The sequence below is a fragment of the Dendrobates tinctorius genome, unplaced genomic scaffold (assembly GCF_039654945.1).
Source record: "Dendrobates tinctorius isolate UK_male_01 unplaced genomic scaffold, ASM3965494v1 ptg000143l, whole genome shotgun sequence".
NCBI classification, from domain to species: Eukaryota; Metazoa; Chordata; class Amphibia; order Anura; family Dendrobatidae; genus Dendrobates; species Dendrobates tinctorius.
Window position 1 is genome coordinate 6,557,619 of NW_027361810.1, and position 23,589 is coordinate 6,581,207.

Sequence of the window (23,589 nt, forward strand, 5' to 3'; positions counted from 1 at the left end):
CACATGTTCCCTGATGCCAGGACATCTAATAAATGCTCCAATATCCTCTGTTTCTAGGTCTTTTACAGATCTCTGCTTGTGGACAGCGAGGATTTGTGACACTATAATGATGTCCTCCATCCAGTAGCAGGGGCATATTAATAGAAATCATGGGGCTCCATGGCAGAAGTCCTAATTTCCCTCTCCCCCCCAAAAAAAAAAATTCAGTGGGGTCACAGAAGAGCAAATCTTAGACCTTTGCAGCCCCTAAAAAGTCATTTTGCCCCTATTGAAGTCCCATAGTGTTCCCACTCACTAAGGTACTCATTTCCAGGCTCCCTGTAAAGTAGAATGCCAACAAATGTGCCCCCCAAAGTAATTACTCCCACAGTGAATTCCCTCACAGTACCCTATATACGCACAGTATGATGACCCTACAGTACCCTCACCCCGCAAAGTATGATACACATACAATGACCCCAACACAGTGTGATGGCCCCCTTAGTCAAATACACACAGTATGATGGCTCCGACACAGCCTGCCACACAATATGACCCCCACACAGCTCTCCATACAGTATAGTGGCCCCTACAAAACCTCCACATTGTATAATGGCCCACATACTATACATTAAAGTATTAAAGTGTCCCCCACTAGCCCTCTACATAGTATAATGTCCCCCCACGCAACCCTTTACACTATACTATATGGGGGGCACATATACAGTATTATGCCCCCACATATCCCTCCAAACACTATAATGGCCCCTAACCAGCCCTCCAAATAATATGATGGCCTCCATACTGTATATAGCCCTCCAAATAGTATTATGGCCCCCACAAAGTACTCATTGATTGAAAAATACCCTTTCCCTTCTCCCTTTCGTTGTGTTTCTGTAGCATTTGTTCTGAAGTTCCGCATGGCTCGGCACAAACGCCGCAGCGTAACGACGTCATTGCGCCCGCTGCTCCGACACCCCAGATGCACATGGAGAATGATGGAGGAGGGAGTGGACGGCTCCATGTTCTATCATTGCTCTGAAGTCTATCGACATCAAGGGTGTGGAAACAGTGGAAAGGGCAATGCCTTCTGGCACCGGGCCCCCTCACCTCACCCTCAGCAGCCATGTGGTCAGCCACTACTAGTGGCATGCCACTGTCCAGAAGCCATACATGACATTTAGTGCCCTGTGTTCCCCGGTTGCATTGTCTATCACACATCTTGCACTCAGGTGACCTGGGTTTGGTGGATCTCCATCTCTTAGTTAGTTCTCAGATGTTTATGTCTGGAAGAAGGAACGCAGATCTGATACTTGAGATGGAATGAAGCAGAGTTGTGTCTGTATTTGGCTGGGGATGGAGACAATAAGCAGGGGTCGCTGTGAAGATAAACGTTGTCTTTGTTTGGTAATTAGATCTTAGTCTTGGGCGACACTTTCTGTCTCTTGCGCATGCCCTGGCTGAGCAATTTCCTTCTGTAATGTGTCGGGGTGAGAAGACTGACGATTTGCATTTGAGTCACTGATGATTTTAATTGTTTGGATGTGAGACGCTTTCTCCAGCGTCTCCTGGTCCCCGTCCACTGCGCTTGCCCGCCGTTCAGCTTCTTCTCTCCTCTCCCATCACTCGTTCACCTTCTCTGTGCACCGAGGCTCTCTGCCCCAGATAGGCCTCTGATGCCGCAATGTTCTGACCATCGCCCAATATTAGCACCTGTGTAAGGAGGTGGACCGGACCATGGGTACCTGCACGCTTGGTCCGGAACAAGGGGCTGCATCCTCTGTTTCTGGGGGGAAGCCGGAGGGTGGCGGACCTTCCCCTGCTGCGGGAGGGAAGGAGAGGAGAGACAGAGTTTCCTGCTGACAGAAGGGGGTGGGGAGAGCCCAGAGAGAGGACGCTGACACAGGGGTATAAGGAGGAAAAGCACGCGCTGCAGCAGGAGTTGGCACCAAGTATCTGCAGCGTGCAGAGGAGAGCGCGCTCTGCTTCCCCCTCCAGAGAGTGCTGGCCCAGCGACAGGCCGTGTTGCTGCTACTGGATAGGAGCTGTGGTGCTGGGGGAATTAGCCGTGCCAGCAGAGCGGAGTGTGTGGAGCTGTGTCAGCAGAGCAGAGTGTGTGGAGCTGTGTCAGCAGAGCGGAGTGTGCGGAGCTGTGCCAGCAGAGCAGAGTGTGCAGAGCTTTGTCAGCAGAGCGGAGTGTGCGGAGCCGTGCCAGCAGAGCGGAGTGTGCGGAGCCGTACCAGCAGAGCGGAGTGTGCGGAGCTGTGCCAGCAGAGCGGAGCTTGCGTAGCTAAGTCAGGTGCCGTACACAAGGAGACAGTGAGTACCGCACCCGCTCTGCCTAAGAGTGACCGTATATTCAAAAGAGACCTCCTGCTGAGGACTGAGACAGACCGACAGTACGTGGTGAGCACCCTCTGTGTGAACGTGGACCCGCCAGCCTCCGTGACAGGAGGAGACCCCCTTGACAAGCCTGAGACAGTCGCTAGTGCGTGCAGGCTGGCGGATGCAGTGACAGATCTGAGACTAGTAGGTGGACTGACCGAGGAGTGCGGCATCGTCCCTGTTTCTTTATCGTGGACAGAGACTTGAGAGACTGCTTGTGCCGCTGTTGTGGGTGCCACCTTTGGATCCCCGCCTGTCAGAGACTGCGATGAGATGACCTGCGCCATCTGTGGACATTGGGCCCTCAGACCATCCTCATGGAGTTGTTTTTTTAACCGTTTGTGCAGACATATGCACATTTGTGTCCTGCTGGAGGTCATTTTGCAGGGATCTGGCAGTGCTCCTCCTGTTCCTCCTTGCAGCAAGGCGGAGGAGGCGGTCCTGCTGCTGGGTTGTTGCCATCCTACTGCACCCTCCACGTCTCCTGGTGTACTGGCCTGTCTACTGGTAGCGCCTCCAGCCTCTGGACACTACACTGACAAACACAGCAAACCTTCTTGCCACAGCTTGCATTGATGTGCCATCTTGGATGAGCTGCACTACCTGAGCCACTTGTGTGGGTTGTAGAGTCCGTCTCATGCTACCACGAGTGTGAAAGCACAACCAACATTCAAAAGTGTTTAAATAATAGAGTGACACACTGGCGCTAGTACACTTGGCCCAGAAGAAAAAATTGGGTGTTCCCAGATGCTGCTGGTGATTGACAGGTTCTGTGCTAATACCTGCTAAAAAGAGACAAGCTTAAAATAGTAATTACACCGCGTTATACTTGGAAAGACAAGGGTTAATATTAGACTACTCACTTGATAATGTATAGAAAAAACAAGATGTCCTGGAGGCTGGTTGCCTGGTCTTGGAAATATGGATAGCTGGCACAAAAAGTGGGATGAATAGATGAATGAATGAATAAATAAATAAAGCCTTTTTTTTTTTTCTAAAAAATTCATCTATTCATCTCACTTTTTGTGCCAGCTATCCATATTTCCAAGACCAGGCAACCAGCCTCCAGGACATCTTGTTTTTTCTATACATTATCAAGTGAGTAGTCTAATATTAACCCTTGTCTTTCCCAGTATAGCGCGGTGTAATTACTATTTTAAACATTCAAAAGTGACCAAAACATCAGCCAGAAAGCATTGGTACTGAGATGTGGTCTGTGGTCCACACCTGCAGAACAACTCCTTTATTGAGGGTGTCTTGATAATTGCCAATAATTTCCATCTGTTGTCTATTCCATTTGCACAACAGCATGTGAAATTGATTGTCAATCAGTGTTGCTTCCTAAGTTGACAGTTTGATTTCACAGAAGTTTCATTTACTTGGAGTTAGATTCTGTTGTTTAAGTGTTCCCTTTATTTTTTTGAGCAGTGTATATACTTGTATCTATATATTGTAAGATTTCAGAAAACCATTCAGTTAGTCCATAGATGAAGATGCAGTGTTGTCTGTGCAGGATGTGATGGCCGCTCGGGGCCTCTCCTGGTGCAGCTTCTTCATCTGCGCTCAGTAGATTTTGGTGTGAGGGAAGCGCACCCCCCATAATTTGCTGAGTAGTTATTTTTCTTTGCCTCAGTTTCTTTGTCCGCGGTGTTCCCGGCCAATTTTCCATTCGTTCCACCTAAGACATTTATTCCGCAATGGAATGTTGTCAAACATTCTCCTCAAGCGGAGCACGGCCATAGAGAACAGCAGCAGAAGCGGGAACTGCAGAAATAATCAGGGCTCTGTGCAAAGTAACACACAGAATAAGACCTGGGGCGGCAGCATCTGTCCACCATGATACATAGAAACAAAGTGGGTACAAGTGTGAAATCATCCAAAACGGGGGATGAGATACCACAAGGCGGTGCAAGGATCTCCAACATTATCATTATTTAAAAAAGCGACAAAACATCACTCTAGCCTGACAGAATAGTGAGTGCAGCACTGGAGTATAATAGAGGATGTAACTCGGGATCAGTAATGTAATGTATGTACACAGTGACTGCACCAGCAGAATAGTGAGTGCAGCTCTGGAGTATAATGCAGGATGTAACTCAGGATCAGTAATGTAATGTATGTACACAGTGACTGCACCAGCAGAATAGTGAGTGCAGCTCTGGGGTATAATACAGGATGTAACTCAGGATCAGTAATGTAATGTATGTACACAGTGACTGCACCAGCAGAATAGTGAGTGCAGCTCTGGAAAATAATAGAGGATGTAACTCGGGATCAGTAATGTAATGTATGTACATAGTGACTGCACCAGCAGAATAGTGAGTGCAGCTCTGGAGTATAATACAGGATGTAACTCAGGATCAGTAATGTATTGTATGTACACAGTGACTGCACCAGCAGAATAGTGAGTGCAGCTCTGGAGTATAATAGAGGATGTAACTCGGGATCAGTAATGTATTGTATGTACACAGTGACTGCATCAGCAGAATAGTGAGTGCAGCTCTGGGGTACAATACAGGATGTAACTCAGGATCAGTAATGTAATGTATGTACACAGTGACTGCACTGGCAGAATAGTGAGTGCAGTTCTGGAGTATAATACAGGATTGAACTCCGGATAAGTAATGTAATGTATGTACATAGTCCATCACCCAGCTTTGCACATAGACTTGCCTCTTCACCTAGCATTCACATGGTAAGCCTTTCAGCTAACCCCAGCTTACCCCAGAGTTATTTATGACCTTGTTTACTCTGGCTTGATCATATGCATCTGGTCCACTCTTAATTGTGTGACCAAGATGAGCACAGACCACTCCTCTCTGCTTCACACCTGACTGCACTTAGTTGTACATATATTGCAGAGCACAAGTCTGCATAGACTTCAGTCTGCATTGTGATTCCTATAAGTGTGTTCTAGAAGTGTGAAGATAAATTTTAGAATTAAAACCAGAATTGAACCAGAAGGTAACTGAAGGTAACTGTACACAGTCACTGTAAACAATGTTTCTATTTGTTTTCACTTTCACCCCAATAATCCTTCACTTTCTGCTAATTCCCCTAATCCCTACTCCTAGTAAGGAACTGTTCATCTCTTCTTCAATCCTCCCCATCCACCTCACGTCCTCCTCAAAACTGTTCCTTAACATACAATCCTCTGTCTCCAAACACAGACAGCCCCCTCATGCCCTCTCCTGCTCCCACCGGCTAACACTTTCTCTGCTCCTTCTCACGGCTGGTGATATCTCTCCAAATCCTGGTCCTCCTCACCACATTCCCACAGTCATTTCTACCTCCCATCCACGCTCTATCACAACCTTCCGTAACCACTCTAACCTTATACCCATTCACCCAGCCCCCGCTTCCCCAGTCCCACTAACAGGAGCTCTGTGGAACGCTCGCTCTGTCTGTAACAAGCTTTCCTACATCCATGATCTTTTTGTTACTACCAAACTTTCCTTCCTCACCATCACCGAAACCTGGCTCACCCCTTCTGACACAGCCTCTCCTGCTGCACTTTCATATGGTGGCTTCCACCTTTATCACACCCCCCGCCCCAGCAGCAAACATGGCAGAGGAGTTGGTTTTCTCCTGTCAGATACCTGCTCCTTCACCCCAATCCCACTGCCACCCTCTGTTACCCTCCCTTCCTTTGAGGTGCACTCTGTGCGCATCTACTCCCCTCCAACCTCCAACTAGCTGTCATATACCGCCCCCCAGGGCCAGCCACCACCTTCTTTGACCACTTCACCACCTGGCTACTTCATTTCCTTTCCGCGGACATCCCTACTATCATCATGGGCGACTTCAACATCCCCATTGACACTTCCCTCTCAGCTTCCACTAAACTTCTATCTCTCACTTCCTCCTTCGGCCTCACTCAATGGTCTTCTACAGCCACCCACAAAGATGGCCACACACTGGACGTCATCTTCACCCGCCTCTGCTCCCTATCTAACCTCTCTAACTCACCTCTTCCTCTCTCCGACCACAACCTTCTCACATTCTCTTCCCTCTCCACTCTATGTCTACAATCCCCACCCCACAAACTTTCACACCCTCGCAGAAATCTTAAACACCTTGACCTACACTCATTCTCTGAATCCCTCCTCCCTCTCACAGATATAAGTTCCTTACACAATGCGGATGACGCTGCTGCTCTATATAACACCACAATAGCTGTAGCTTTGGAATCTGCTGCCCCACTTACACATACCAAAGCTCGCAAAATCAACAGACAGCCCTGGCACACCAGCCTGACCAAAGAACTGAGGCGAGCTTCCAGGGCTGCTGAGCGCAGATGGAAAAGATCCCACTCCAACGAGCACTTCATCGCATTCAAACAGTCCCTCACTACTTTCAAGACCACACTCACCACAGCTAAACAAACCTACTTCTCATCTCTCATATCCTCCCTGTCTCACAACCCTAAACAGTTATTCAACACCTTCAATTCTCTCCTCCGTCCCCCAGCACCTCCTCCCTCCCCACTCATCTCAGCTGAAGACTTTGCCTCATTTTTCAAGCAGAAGATTGATAACATCAGAGACAGTTTTGGTCAACAACCCCCAGAGCCCCTCCTCCCGACTTCACAGCCCTCTACCTCCAAAACCAACTTCTCCACCATTACAGAAGATCGACTCTCCACTCTACTCTCAAGATCACATCTCACCACCTGTGCACTCGACCCAATCCCATCCCACTTCATACCAAACCTCACCACAGTCTTCATCCCAACCCTAACCCATCTCTTCAACCTATCACTAACAACTGGTGTTTTCCCCTCAAGCTTTAAACATGCCTCCATCACACCTGTGATGGTGTGATATGTTATGTGGATGTCATTTTTTGTATATTCCTATTTTTAACAATTCCAGTTATTTTCATAGTGTTTTTCTTATTACATTGTAAGTCTACAGCCTCACTGTATCTGTCTCTTGATGACCCCCTGTAGTGCATTAATCCCTAAGGCCCTTTGTTCTCTTCTGGGAGGCAACTTGTTTGACTACCCCTGGACAAGGAAGGGGGTGGGGGGAAGAACGGCAGCTGGACAAGTCAGTTCCGGTAGAGACAAGGTGGTGAAAAGGCTGCATTTCAGAGAGAAGGACCCATTTTTTATCCTCTGGTGCTAGAGTTTGGATTCTCGTTTCTCTGGACATTTTATCCTGTTACTGGACTGCATTCTCATTCTGGACTATCTTATCCTTTGTGTGGTGAACTGAATATGGACCTTTTCGTATTTTTGCCTGAATAAAGGTCTTGGAATTGTTCACTCTTCGCTTGCTCTGTTGATTGTGTGATACCAGAGAAGGACCCCGTGACAACACCTATCCTCAAAAAGCCCTCTCTTGACCCATCCTCTGTATCTAGCTATCTCCCTATATCACTTCTCCCCTATGCCTCCAAGCTACTGGAACAACACGTCTACCTTGAACTGTCCTCCCATGTCTCTTCTTGCTCCCTCTTCGACCGCTTACAATCTGGCTTCCAGTCACACCACTCCACTGAAACTGCCCTTACTAAGGTCACCAATGACCTCTTAACCGCCAAGAGCAAGCGACACTACTCTGTCCTCCTCCTCCTGGACCTGTCGGCTGCCTTTGACACAGTGGACTATTCCCTATTATTACAGACCCTCTCATCCCTTGGCATCACAGACTTGGCCCTATCCTGGATCTCATCATACCTAACAGACCGGACATTCAGCGTCTCCCACTCACACACCACCTCCTCACCTCGCCCCCTATCTGTCGGAGTCCCACAAGGTTCAGTCCTAGGACCCCTGCTCTTCTCCATTTACACCTTTGGCCTGGGAAATCTCATAGAATCTCATGGATTTCAGTATCATCTCTATGCTGATGACACACAGATCTACATCTCTGGACCAGATATCACCTCCCTACTAACCAGAATCCCTCAATGTCTGTCTGCTATTTCATCCTTCTTCTCCGCTATATTTCTGAAACTTAACATGGACAAAACAGAATTCATCATCTTTCGCCCATCTCACGTGACCCCCCCAACAAACCTATCCATTACAGTAAATGGCTGCCCACTCTCCCCAGTCCCACAAGCTCGCTGCCTCGGGGTAATCCTTGACGCTGATCTCTCCTTCAAACAACATATCCAAGCCCTTTCCACTTCCTGCCGACTTCAACTCAAAAATATTTCACGAATCCGTTCATTCCTCACCCAAGAATCTGCAAAAACCCTAGTCCATGCCCTCATCATCTCTCGCCTTGACTACTGCAACCTCCTGCTCTGTGGCCTCCCGTCGAACACTCTCGCACCCCTAAAATCTATTCTAAACTCTGCTGCCCGACTAATCCACCTGTCCCCCCGCTATTCCCCAGCTTCTCCCCTCTGTCAATCCCTTCACTGGCTCCCCATTACCCAGAGACTCCAGTACAAAACCCTAACCATGACATACAAAGCCATCCACAACCTGTCTCCTCCATACATCTGTGACCTCGTCTCCCGGTACTTTCCTGCACGCAACCTCCGATCCTCACAAGATCTCCTTCTCCACTCCCCTTTTATCTCCTCTTCCCACAATCGCATACAAGATTTCTCTCACGCATCCCCCCTACTCTGGAACTCTCTACCACAACATATCAGACTCTCACCTACCATCGAAACCTTCAAAAAGAGCCTGAAGACCGACCTCTTCCGACAAGCCTATAACCTGCAGTAACCACCGATCGACCAAACCGCTGCACGACCAGCTCTACCCTCGCCTACTGTATCCTCACCCATCCCTTGAAGATTGTGAGCCCTCGCGGGCAGGGTCCTCTCTCCTCCTGTACCAGTTATGACTTGTATTGTTTTACATTATTGTACTTGTTTTTATTATGTATACCCCTCCTTACCTGTAAAGCGCCATGGAATAAATGGCGCTATAACAATAAATAATAATAATAATGTACACAGTGACTGCACCAGCAGAATAATGAGTGCAGCTCTGGAGTATAATAGAGGATGTAACTCAGGATCAGTAATGTAATGTATGTACATAGTGACTGCACCAGCAGAATAGTGAGTACAGCTCTGGAGTATAATACAGGCGGTAACTCGGGATCAGTAATGTAATGTATGTACACAGTGACTGCACCAGCAGAATAGTGAGTGCAGCTCTGGAGTATAATACAGGATATAACTCAGGATCAGTATTGTAATGTATGTACACAGTGACTGCACCAGCAGAATAGTAAGTGCAGCTCTGGGGTATAATACAGGATGTAACTCAGGATCAGTAATGTAATGTATGTACACAGTGACTGAACCAGCAGAATAGTGAGTGCAGCTCTGGGGTATAATACAGGAGGTAACTCAAGATCAGTAATGTAATGTATGTACACAGTGACTGCACCAGCAGAATAGTGAGTGCAGCTCTGGGGTATAATACAGGATGTAACTCAGGATCAGTAATGTAATGTATGTACACAGTGACTGCACCAGCAGAATAGTGAGTGCAGCTCTGGAGTATAATACAGGATGTAACTCAGGATCAGTATTGTAATGTATGTACACAGTGACTGCACCAGCAGAATAGTGAGTGCAGCTCTGGGGTATAATACAGGATGTAACTCAGGATCAGTAATGTAATGTATGTACACAGTGACTGCACCAGCAGAATAGTGAGTGCAGCTCTGGGGTATAACAGATCCTCGGAGAGATATTTGTATTGTCCCCTTATATACTTATACATGGTTATTAGATCGCCCCTCAGTCATCTTTTTTCTAGACTAAATAATCCTAGTTTTGCTAATCTTTCTGGGTATTGTAGTTCCCCTTTATGAATTTTGTCGCCCTCCTTTGTACCCGCTCTAGTTCCCTTATATCCTTCCTTTAGTACTCAGTACTCCATGTGCGGTCTATTGCTGCCCTGTGTTTAGTGAATCAACTTTCATGTAGATCTTCTTAGATCATCTGATCGTATTCCTGTGGATTTTTAGGGCAGTTGTGGACGATGATGCACATTTAGGATCGGATCGCAATGTTGGAAACACAATACGGGAGATACAGCAGCCGTTCCACTATCCATTTAGAAAGTAATCATGTTTTGTGTTCCTATTTGACGCTGGTGATACATTATCCTTTGCTGCTACTTGTTACATTGTTCTCCTCCATTACATAACCCGTCCTTGTGCTCCATTAAGAGTTCTTCTTTCATCACTTCAGATCTTGTTCTTCCTTAAAGCGGCAGATGCAGAATTTTCTGCTCGCAACAATACAAAACGATTTTTTTCTCCTGAAGTTTTAATAAATGAGACAGTAATGTGAGACATAGACAGTCTGTATTATAACAAGATTTCCACAGTTTCAGCCACTAACGACTTCTGCTCCAAATCAATCACTTCTCGGGAGAGGTCAACATTTTGGAATTCTTCTTTAAGTATAGATAAATTAATAATCAAAATAAAGCATAATGTTTTGTAATTCAATGTGAGAGGGGCAAATATCTCTTAACCAGTTAGGCGCCACCTAAACTTATCACCGGAACATCTGCGTTTTATGGGTGCTGTATGGTACTGTTTTATTTTATGTATGGCAGTATAATTTGGGTATTTTTGCCTGGCACTGTATGGCGGTTTTATTTAGGCAGTAAGTCATCACTTATTCATAGGCTTGTTTTAACTGGGCAATCTCTTGCGCATTGTATCATACCTGCATTGAGGCACCTTTTGTACTATAAGTTTATGTTCACACAGAGTTTTTGAACTTTTTTTTTTTATAGTGGAGACTTTCCAAAAACTTCTTAAAAAAATGCATGTAAAATTCTTAGCCTTCATTTTTATGGATGATCCATTTTGCTGTTTATAGGAGGATTTTGTCAGCGCTTTTTTCGTGAAGAGGTACTAAAAAACATGTGGTGGGAAATGCAATGTAAGTCACTTGATTCATTAAGGCTGGCATTGTACGATGAAGCGGAGCTCACCACTTCATGACTCGGGTGCATCGTACCACTGTTACGCTCCTCCACCTGAAATGTTACTCAGGTGGAGGCAGACACCACCAAAGTGGCATCACTCCGTTTCCAAAACAGTTTGTGCTCCAAAAACTCTCCAATCAAAACTTGTGGTTTTTGGAAAGTTTCTCTTCGTTAAAACTCTTAAAAAATGGACCTCAGTGGGAACAGATCCTAAGAGTATGTGTTAATTTATCAAGGTTTTGGAGGAGAAACTGAGTTTTTGCTCAGTTTCTCCTCCAAAAACTTCTAAAATAAATCCTTTCAGTGTGAGCATAACCCCAAGGATGGGTTCACAGTGTTTTTTTGCTGAGTATTTGGAGCAGAAATTCTCCAATAACCATAAGGAGTTCAAAAACCACAAGGAAAACTGTCAGCACTCACCTCAACCGTCCAATCAAAACCCCGTCATTTTTTAACTCCTCGTGATTATTGAAGAGCTTTGGTCCAAAAACTCCTGAAAAAGCTCACTGTGAACACACCCAAAGAACCCTCCAGAAAAAAACTCTTCAGGAAAAGGAAAACTCCTCAAAGAAACGAAACATTTTCTGCAGCAGTTTCCGCTTGGAAAACACATTGTCTTTGTAAAAACCGTTCCATGTAAACAGAGCCTAAGATGGGTGCAGTATAGTTCTGTATCCCACGTCTTATACTAGGGTTTTTTTTTACATTTTTCAGACTTGATACAAATGTAGAAATATCACATTGACCCAGTAGGAATAGTAGAGACGTTTAGAACATTTTATCCTCCGGTTTATTGCACACGATACATTGTAGCGACCCTGGTCGGCGCGCCTCATCTTCTCGCTGCCGGTCGCACCTGCATTCCCGAAGACATTCCTGCTCACATAACGCTCCTCTTTTCCCCGCACTTTACTTCTGTTATTCTAAGACATTTTCTATATTTTCGCCCCTTTACGAGCGTCAAATAATGTCCAGAGAGTGAAATGAATGGTCGTCCCGAGACCTCACAGGAGAAAGGGCTCTTGTCATGGACTGACATGCCTTTGTTTACCCACACACTGCCACTTTTATAGTCCCGGCCGGCGCTGAATTTAACAGATATGTGTAACAATTAATTCCATTTTGCTTCTCGCCGACGGTCGCTGTCAGGTGACTTTGGAGGCAGCACAAGAGGCTTAGTGTGTGAGCGTCATTACAGCCGAGAGTATAACCCCAATCATTATCAATCAGTTCATCTATGGACCGCGGGCGGCCGAGCACAGGGGCGGGCGGCGTACAAAGGGGTCCTGTTCACCTACAATACCCCCGTGTGCTGCAGAAATCCCACATTTCCAGCCTGTTGTGTCTCCCGCAGGATTCCTCTGGAACCCTCTGCCACATTTGGAGAGGTGTTAATTGACGTCCTGACTATATCGATATTAATTCACTTTATTCATTAGGGTTAATGGGGTTTTCCCATCTGGTTAGAGCCCACTGACAGTAGACGCCATAAATGAGCACTTATTGGGGTCTCACCACCTTGATCTGGGGTGCAGGACCTTTGTTAACAGAGCACGTGAAATGACAAGTTAAAAAAACGGTAATTTAGCCACTACCCCATAGGAGACAGGTATTTCCCAAATGTTTTTTTATTTGCTGCTTTATTATGGCCCCATTACAAAACAGATTGGATTGGTGAATTCAGCTAAGCTTTTCTGTCTATTGGGGTCTGAGATAGTGGAAAGCCGTCTCTTGTCTCATCTAAGACACAGGCTGCTGTTATACCCTCCATGCTTTAAACGGCAGCATTGCTTGTTCCCATCGGTTATAGGATAGTAGCACAATCTCATAAGTGCATGGACAGATGATATGTTACAGCAATGACAGTATTATCATAAGCTAGAAGTTACAACAATCTGCTACAAAAATAATTAATCATTATACGGGCAGCCATTGATCCCAATGAGAATGTGTAACTTTGGCGCCACAGAGGTACTGTGTGGCGCCCCTGAGGCTCAGTCGTCACAGAGGTACTGCACCTCCTTCAGAGGTGTGGTATCCCAGCATCCAGGTAAGGTGGAGACTCCTGACCACACTCCAACACCTGCACCCCACACCACAAAGTAGTGTAGCAAAGCACCTTCGGCGACTCCCTGCTTGGAGTATAGCAAAGCACCCATTGGTGGCTCCCTGCTTGGAACACAAAACATGCTGGGAGGTGGGTGGAGTTAGATTACATTACAAGGAGTGGGAAGAGTTTAGGACAACAGTCAGTGAGTGGTCAGTTAGTCAGTAGTGAGTTGGTTAGAGAGTTGGAGAGAAAAAGATCCCTGAGAGAGGGATGGAAGAATGGAAGTGCTGCAGCAGATCCCAGTGACCTGGGTCTGCTGGCATGGGAAAGGAAGAGAGAGAACACATAGACTGAAAGCCTGATTCTCCATAAGAAAGAGAGACTAGTACGGAACGTGAGGTGTTATGAATGAGTCACCGAGGAGGAAAAGACAAAAAGCAAGCTAAGCCCAGAAAACCGGAGAGGTTGGTAACTAACAGACTGCAGACCCCTGATCCTATCCACAACAACTAGCAGTAGCCGTGGAGCGTGCCTACGGTGGTCCTAGACGCCTCGTCACGGCCGGAGAACTAAATAAGCCTAAAGAAAGAGAAAATCTAAACAGCCCCAAAGCAGACCCCAAAGCAATAGACAGCCCCCAACATATATTGTCAGTAAAACAAGATGAAAACACAAACACAGATAGAAAGATAGGCTGAGCAAACGATGGGGCCCTCACTAACTAGAAAGGACAGGAAAGAAAAGCTGCTGTCTGCAATCACGCAAAAAACCCTGCCAAAAAATGTCCAACATGTCTGATAGAAAAAGGCCCTGAAGTCGCTAGACTTCAATTCCCTATATTAGCACTCAGGTATATTCTGAAGACAGAGCAAAAGAGATCAACTGATCAGAGACAAAATGGGGATTCAGCCCAGTCCCAGCCAGGGCTGGCTAAACACAAAGACTAAGTAAACCAGACAAAAACTCATATGAACAATAGCAGAGAAAACTTAGCTTTAGGAAGGCAGGAACCAAACTGGAAACCAGAAGCCACAGTCAGGAAAAATCACCAGCAAGAAACTAGGGAGTCGGCTGCCTTAAATCCAATCAGAAACTCCTGATGTCCAATCGCAGTCCTCTACCTCAGGTGGCCGGTCTCTGCCATTTAGATTAGCTTCATTACCTCCCTTCACCAACAGAGGGAATCCAGATAGAGAACTCACTACTCCTCTGTCAGCACAGCCAGCTCCATAACCTTCACCAGAAGCCAGAGGCAAACCCGAAAATGAGCTCACAACAGTGAGGAGTAAAAGGGAACAGAGGACGTGGGTTAGAAGAGAACCCTTCCTAGAAGTTCCAAGCGCAAGGCCGGGGCCCGGTCCCCGAGGTTGTATGGTTACTAATGGTCCTGCAGCAGATAACGGAGGAACAGAAGTAGTGACCACTTTATTCCCACACAAAACTTGGGGGCAGAACAGCAACTGAATAGTGAGCCGGGACTTAGTAGCAAGAAGTCCCCGAAGCAGACTACAGCTGTCTGCCGTACAAGTAGGGTTCATAAGAACATCGGACCGGAGGAACTCCAGTGTAACTCAGTACTAGGAGTACTTCACTCAAAGGCGCTATAAGAGGAGACGTTCAGAAAAGGCAGATATGTTGGCGGAGTGTTGGAAAGGAGTATTCCATCTGGCCTGGAGGTTGACTGAGTCCCTGATCCGGAGGACACGGCATGGAGGCAGGCACCTGTTTGTACAACAGACTGTGAGTAAATATGGTGTCCTCCACTTATTCCTGCGCCAACCTGCCCAGCACTGCTACATCCCTTGCGCCTGACACTACACCATCTACGTGTCACTTCACCTACTCTGCCCTGGGACTACAGCCCTGCCTGTGGAGGGCTATAACATCACTGCTGCACCACACCATCTGTCCCAGAGGATCTGTCTGCAGCGTCGGCTCACATCTTCATTGCCGAACACCACAGGTGGCGTCACGACTTACACATTGACACTGAACATTTACAATGGGCGCCCAGGGCCACGGGCCGGGTTCCAGCTACCGTGACATCTCCCATTGAGGACCATCGGGCCCGGTACCGAGTACCCCACTGCCCTGGGTGTGAGGGCGACCCAACTGCACCTCAACCAGAGGTGTAGTATTCCACTTCCCAGGTAAGGTGGAGGCATTTTACAGAACTCTAACAACCGCATCCAGAACACACTTATAGCAGCAGGGCACCCTGGATGGACCCTAAGGGAGGATGTTCTCATCCCTGCTGGGTAGGAAAGGGTGTTGGGAGGTGGGTGGAGCTAGGAGATTCAGTGCTCCCTGTCAGCAGGAGCTGCTGGGAAGGAAAAGACATAAGGAAGCTCCATGAAGAGGGAAGGGGTCCTAGGGGCACTGATAAGCGACCATACTTTCCGTGGGGCCCGATCTGTAAGCGGAGGGACCAGGTTGCATGGGGTTGCTGGCACCCTAGCATAGTGGAGTGAACAAGGGACTCAACTAACAAGCCAGAGGTAGAGGCACCTTTAGGGTACCTCAGCCACAGTTATCTTCTCTGGAGAAGGCAGCCATATGGGAGCGAGGGAATGCAGAGAGGACGTTACCCGACAAGGTCTGCGGCTGCAGGCCTTGGACACTGACTGTGAGGTGCTGGGAAGGAAGAGGAGTAGAAATCAGCACAGAGAGACGGCCAGGTAAGGAACACACTGAAGGGAGTCCTGGGAAAATGTTTTCTGTCTGCCTGGAAGTTTGCTGGACCCCTCACCTGGAGGATGCAGCACCAAGTGGGCATCTATGCACACCAGAACTGTGAGTAAAGCTTTAGAAATGCATTCAGCTGTGTCCTCTGAATTCTTTCTGCAACGTCTTCTCAGCACTGCTACATCTCTTGCCTAACACTACATCACCATCTTCTATAACATACATCTGCCCTGGGACAAAGCTCTGCTTGTGGAGAGCTATACCAACTCTGCTGCATCACCATCAGTCCCAGAGGATCTGCACTGCAGCGCTGGTTGCCTCTGATCAGATACCACAGGTGGCATCACAAACACTTTACAAACACTTTTATTGTCATCCCTTGTAAATATTCGCCTTTTTATGGACACCCAGGGTCACGGACCGGGTCACCGCCGCTGTGACACTGCCCCTTTAGAAGTGGCCGGGTACCGAGTACCCCACGGCCCTGATGGGCGCTCCATAATGCCTTATTTTCCCTGTAGAGGCGCTGCAGGAGCTGGAGACAGGCTACAGACCTAGGTGAGGTACACATTGTACGTCTGCAGTCGTATTACAGATTCATTGGACGTATACATCAAAAATGTATCCAAAAGTGTCCACCATCGACCTACTTGTCCCTAAATGTAGACGTTTATGTTACAGATACACGTGTGTCGAGACAGATTTTTTTTTTACAATAAAAGCATATCCCCTTGCTTTAGGAGCAACCTCCGTGGTGGTGCAGAGGATATGTTAATAGCGAACCCCTTTTTTCCCATCAAATTCAAAAACTGGCAGAGTTGGGGCTACGACCTTTGGAGAGGAGAATTAAGACCCCCCCTAAGTGCAGGGTCAGAGGCTCCGTTTGGAGATAAATAGCCAGGTGAGGCTGAGTTGGAGGTGACACCGTGGTTGGGGCCGTGGAGCAGCGGGAACCTGAGATAGAAGATTTGGCTACTTCTGTAATGTTTTGTGTATAGTAGCCATCAAGAGTCTGCGCCTCATCCGAGTGTTGAAACTAAGAAGCACATTGTGTCCCTTAAAGTGGTAGCAGCTATAATGATTTTATGCCAATGTATCTGTATCTTATTAAAGGGGCCCATCAATATGAGATACAGGCCAGCAACCCCAGTATTGGAGGGTGGAAAAAACCAACATGTTTCATTTTAGGGTCAAACATGGCAAATGTGGAGGGCAAGGGAATATATTTGGGACTCTTCAGCTTGTGGTGCCAGGGTCACTCGTCTCCACTATGGATGCCTTGCCAGTTACAATGACTGTTGCACGGCGCAGGAACAAATACAATGAAACATTGTTGCAAGCGGATCAGTTATAAATCAGTGATAATGAGAAGCAGAGATACGTTCTTCCCTCTCAGTCCAGAGATTGGAGCAATTAGTCAGGCACGGCCATGTTTAATAAGGGGCTTGTATTCTGCTGCCAGATATCAGTAAAGATCATTTGGGAGGATGGAGAGGGTTATCTGTAACCGTGGACCTGCAGCAGGACACCACAGCTGGTTAGGGTCTACGCTTATGTATGTTGTATATGGCATCATGCCCCCTACTGAAAGTGATAAAATTGTCTGCAAGGCGGTTTGTGCCCTATCAGCACTGCAGCTGCAGCAGAACCTCTTTGCAAGGAGGTGAAATCTTCATGAACTGCCTGTTTTCCCATAATGTGCCTGTGATGGTGTGATATGCTATGTGGGTATCATTTTGTGTATATTTCTATTTCATTGATTTTCATAGTGTTTTTCTTATTGCCTTGTATGTCTGCAGCCTGACTGTATCTATGTCTCTTAATCATGACCCCCTGTAGTGTCTTAATCCCCCAGGCACCTTTATCAGGTCTGGGAAGCCGGAAAACCACCCCAACCTGTCTGACTACTCCCGGACATAGGGAGGGGGCTGGAAAGGACAGGAGGGGGGAAGTCAGTTCCTGCGTGGAGAGCATCGTGTGTACACAGCACATCAGAGAGAAAAGGAAGCGTATGGACTTTTTATCCTCTGGCTGCTGGATTATTGGACTCTCATCTCCCTGGACATTTTATCCTGTTACTGACCTGCATGCGTGTTCTGGACTATTGTATCCTCAGTGTGGTGGATTGTTTATGGACCTTCTAATTTTGCCTATAATAAAGGTCTTGGGATTGTTCACACTTCCCTCGCTCTGTTGATTGTGTGATACCGGAGAAGGACCCTGTGACAGTGCCCATCATACCGTACCAGCCACAATATTCCCACCAGGGACGGACTGGCCATCTGGCAATTCTGGCAAATGCCAGAAGGGCTTGTCTAGTTGGGGGCTGCCTTGTCTGCTACATTGTTAACAGAATCTGTGTTCTCAAGAGTCCCATACTGTTAAGAGTTTGATGCCCCTTACCCCAGCAGGCCACAGGTATCATTAGATATATTGGTCTTGTAGTAAAACTTCCTTTCCTCCATCCAGGGTAATATTAGTAATATATCCCATCTGGTGCTTGGGGACAGGGACAGCATGGGCCTGTGTGACTTTAAATACCAGGGCTGAATTTTAGCCCAAGTCCGTAACTGATTCCCATCACGACTAGTCAAAGTACTTGTGAATTCACAAGGTACAGTCACATGCCTCTAAGCATCAACCATAAGTCCCCCTATTCCTGCCACATTGCTTCTAGTAACAGTCCCCCCACTCCTTGTCAGCCACAATGTCCCACCAGTGCCAATCACAATAAACCCCATTATTCGTCAACATACCCCCAGTAAAGTATAATGTAAAGTGCTGCGGAATACGTTGGCGCTATAGAAATAATAAATTATCATAGTATCTACCATTAGTGATGAGCAAATCGGCAAAAATTCATATTTGTCCAAGAAATTTGATTTGGAAATTCTCAAACCCCTGGAGCAAAATGAAGATATGTAAAAAATAATAATGAAAATAACAATACCCACCTGTCCCTTACCTGTCCCACCATGCAGCCCTGCTCTGGTCTGGTTTTGTTCTTCGATCCGGTTGCCTCTATGATCTTCACTGCGCCATCTTTAGAATTTTCTGGCCCCGTCACCTTTGGTATCTTACTCTGTCTGTTCCTCCTGCGCTGGCGTCACCAAATGCTTCAAATGGGGCAGTGAAGAGCGCACCAGTGACTGATTGACAAAGATGAAGACCTTTTTGCTTGCTGAAGGACAGTGCACTTCTGAAGATTGACAGTGGCACCAACAGCACGGTCTGAACTCAATGCCAATGTTCCTTCGATGTTGAGACTAGAGACAGCTTTGCCTGTGCAGCATCAGAAGTGCACAGGACAGCGAAGCTGTGCGGATCCAGTGAAGCTGAAAGCTTTATAGCATAGAACTTGTAAGCGCTGCGCTTCGTGCCAAGGATGCCTCTGATAGACTGCAGCAGTGGCTGGTAACCGAGGCAATGAGCAATGAACCGAATAATCAAGAATCATTCTATTCTTGAGAACAGAGATTTTTTTTTTTCCAAGTGAATTGCAAAGTTGTGAAATTTTGCAGTTTTACCATTTACGAAGATGAGACAACCCCTTTAAGGAAACAGTGATGTCCCCTTTAAGATGGACTCGCATGCTGTATGGCTTACAATGTAAATCATCTCGGGGTCGGCTTGTTTAGAATGTCTCCCTTTCTGCTATTTCCATTAATCCACAAGTGATTTCCATCCAGAAAGCTGCACATGTGCAATAAAACAGCTTCTGGCATCCATTTCCACTGTCGTTATGTTTTACAGCCTTTGATTTTAATAATTTTGATCCCATTTGCTCTTTTGCAGCTGCAGCTGCTGCGCCGGGCGTGCTGAGTGCATTATGTGGAGGCTCCGGACATTCGCAATGAGTCTGCCGTCAGCTGCTCGCAGGGGTCCGGGTTACCGGGGTCGGGTCATTGCCCCCCCAGAGATCAGGCTATTGGTGGTTAGTTAAAATCAGATTAAATTAACATTACTGAACACTAGTAACATTCTAAGGGCGCGTGTAATGGGCTCACCTGCTGAGAAGGATTCTGTAAGTCAGAGGTCAGGGTGAGCGGAACGGACAAGAGGAGATGATGCAGCAGATCTGGACTTGCTGAATGGTGCAAGGACCTGTGAAGTCCAGGTCTACACTTGCGAAAGAGGAGCTGGAAGCACTGGATGCAGCAGGAGTAAGGCCTGTTTCACACTTCAGTTTTCTGGCATCAGTCACAATCCATCATTAGCATAAAAAAACGGATCTGACGGATTTGCCTGGCGGATCCGTTGTTTCCCCATAGACTTGTATTAGTGACGGATTGTGACAGATGGCCTTCCGTTTTGTCCGTTGTACAACGGATCCATCAGAAAATAGCTGTCCGTTTCCGAAAAATACGTCCCAAGGAACGTTTTTTGTCTCAGTCAAAAAGGCGGACAGTGACGGATCCGTCGCCGTCTGTTGTCAGCTAGAATGGACGCCTATGGGCGGCGGATCCGTCGCTGTCCATCAAAAAACGGATCCGTCATTGGATTCCTTTTTTCACTTCTCTCTCTCTCCAGAATCATGTTCCTTTAAATTCCAAAGTGTAACGGATCCGCTAGACGGATCAGTCGAAAAAACTGATCATTTGCATCAGTTTGCTTCCGTTTTTCACTAATTCCGACGGAGCCGTCATTCCGTCAAAACGGCGGATTTCGACTGACGCCGGAAAACTGAAGTATAAAGCAGGCCTTAGGCGACTCAGGAATAGCAGGGATGGATATGTAATCTGGTATCTTGCAGAAAGAGTGAAATTACACACAGGATCAATGAAATAAATGTGCGATAACACCAGAAAAGCAGAAATTAATTATCAGGACCCTTTAAAGCAGAGATGACACGACACAGAAGAGCCGAGAATGTAATTGCTCCAGGAGTAGATGAAATAAGCTGAATAGTTGAAGTTAGTTGGAAATTGCAGACAGGAATAGCAGAGAAGAGCTGAGATGAGTTTGGAGACTAAGGCTGGGTTCAAACGTAGCGGAACTCTCTCGGAAATTACCGCGAGAATTCCGGAATTCCATTCCGCGGGAAAACCGCATTTTAAATTCCCGCAATTTTCCTGCGGAAAAACTAGCATTTTGCAAGCGTAATTAGCTTGCAGAATTGCTAGCGTTTTCCAAGCAATCTGTAGCATCGCTTGGAAAACTGATTGACAGGTTGGTCACACTCGTCAAACATAGTGTTTGTTTGACGAGTGTGACCAACTTTTTACTATTGAGGCCGCACTCTACTTTGTAGAGCCTTCTTTTGCGGCAATTACAGCTACAAGTCGCTTTGCATAAGTCTCTATGAGCTTTCCACATCTGGTCACTGGGATTTTGACCATTCCTGAAGGCAAAACTGCTCCAGCTCCTTCAAGTTAGATGTTTCCTCTGGTGAACAGCGATTTTCACGTCTGACCAGAGATTCTCCATTAGATTAAGGTCTGGGCTGTGACTCGGCCACTCCAGGACATTTACACGTTCCCCCTTACACCACTCAATTGTTGCTTTAGCAGTATACTTTGGGTTATTGTCTTGTTGGAAGGTGAACCTCCGTCCCAGTCTCAAATCACTGACAGACTGAAACAGGTTTTGCTCAAGAATATCCCTGTATTTCACACCATCCATCTTCCCCTCGACCATTTTCCCTGTCTCTGCCGCCGAAAAACATCCCCACAGCATGATGCTTCCACCACCATGTTTCACTGTGGGGATGGCGTCCTTGGGGTGATGAGCTGTATTGGTTAGATGCCAGACATAGCATTTACCTTGGTGGCCAAAAAATTCAATTTTGGTCTCATCTGACCTCAGCACCTTCCTCCTTACATTTGAGGAATCTCCCACTTGTCATTTTGCAGAAACAAAATGAGCCTTACAATTTTTGTGTGTAAGTAAAGGCTTTTTTTCTGCCCACTCTTCCATAAAGACCACCTCTATGGAGTGTACAGCTTATTGTGGTTATATGGACAGATACTCCAGTCTCTACTTGGGAACTCTGCCCCTCTTTAAGGGTTAACTTTGGTCTCTGTGCTGCCTGATTAATGCCATCCTTGCCCGGGCTGAGAGTTTTGGTGGGTGCTCTCTCTTGGCCGGTTTGTTGTAGTACCATGTTCTTTCCATGTGATGATAAGATAATGAATTTAATGGTGCTCCGAGGGATCATCTGAGATTGGGATTAACTATGACTTGTACTTCTCAGCAACTTAGTCCCTGACTTGTTTGGAGATCTCCTTTGTCTTCATGGTAGTGTTTGTAGCTCTCCTTGGTCTTCATAATGTTGTTTGGAGATCTCCTTAGAGACCTAGTGATCTTCTTTGTCTTCATTGTATTGTTTGGAGATCTCCTTGGTGTTCATGGTGTTGTTTGGAGCTCTTCTTGGTCTTTGTGATGTTGTTTGGAAATCTTCTTGGTCTTCATGGTGTTGTTTGGAGATCTCCTTGGTCTTCATGGTGTTGTTTGGAGATCTCCTTGGTCTTTGTGTTGTTGTTTGGAAATCTCTTTGGTCTTCATGGTGTTGTTTGGAGATCTCCTTGGTCTTCATGGTGTTGTTTGGAGATCGCCTTGGTCTTCATGGTGTTGTTTGGAGATCGCCTTGGTCTTCATGGTGTTGTTTTGAGATCGCCTTGGTCTTCATGGTGTTGTTTGGAGATCGCCTTGGTCTTTGTGTTGTTGTTTGGAAATCTCTTTGGTCTTCACGGTGTTGTTTGGAGATCTTCTTGGTCTTAATTGTGTTGTTTGGAGATCTCCTTGGTCTTCGTGGTGGTGTTTGGTTAGTGGAGCCTCTTGTTAATGGTGTTGCAGAATCTGTGGACTTTCAGAAAAGGTAAAGTCTAAATACTGACAGACATATGACACTTAGATTGCACACAGGGGGACGTCTTGTCAACTCCCGTTAATAAACGCATCAGCACCCTGTTTTCGGGGGGATTTTGAATGGCTTCCTAAGGCACATACAGAAAGGGTATAGATCAATTAATATACAAAGCCGGAGGAACATCCTAATGTGTGATGATATGTAATGTGGACGTCACTGGGGACATAAATGACACAATCAGCAATGTCCGGATAGATAATCAGAACCTGATAAATATTGCACTCTTACCCATACTGGACCCCATCACGGCTACCAAACAGAAAGAACAGAACCCCAGCGTGATTGTCATCCTTTTTAAATCATGTATGTGTTTATGTTGAAAAAGTGTAATAAAGTTTAACCTGTTCTTTGCCTTAAGCCTCCGGCGTCGTGCTGTTTAATATACGTTAGCTGCTGTATTCCTTGGTTAATAATACAACGTAGATACTGTAGATTCTTTCTACGTGTGCAGTACAGGCTCCTATGAGGACCATCGTCCTGGGGAGCAGCAGATCTGGACTTGTATCTGGACAGATGTCTTGAGCTTCTTTACAGAAATGAGATCCAGTTCAGACATCTTCAACTGATTTAACAAACGTAAATTTCCTGTTCCTTTCAAAGGGATGCCTGGGATGGCTGCATGTGCGATCACATCAATATCCGCGGCACCTCAGCTGGAAAAATGTCATAAAGAACATTTCTCTTTGTTGTGCT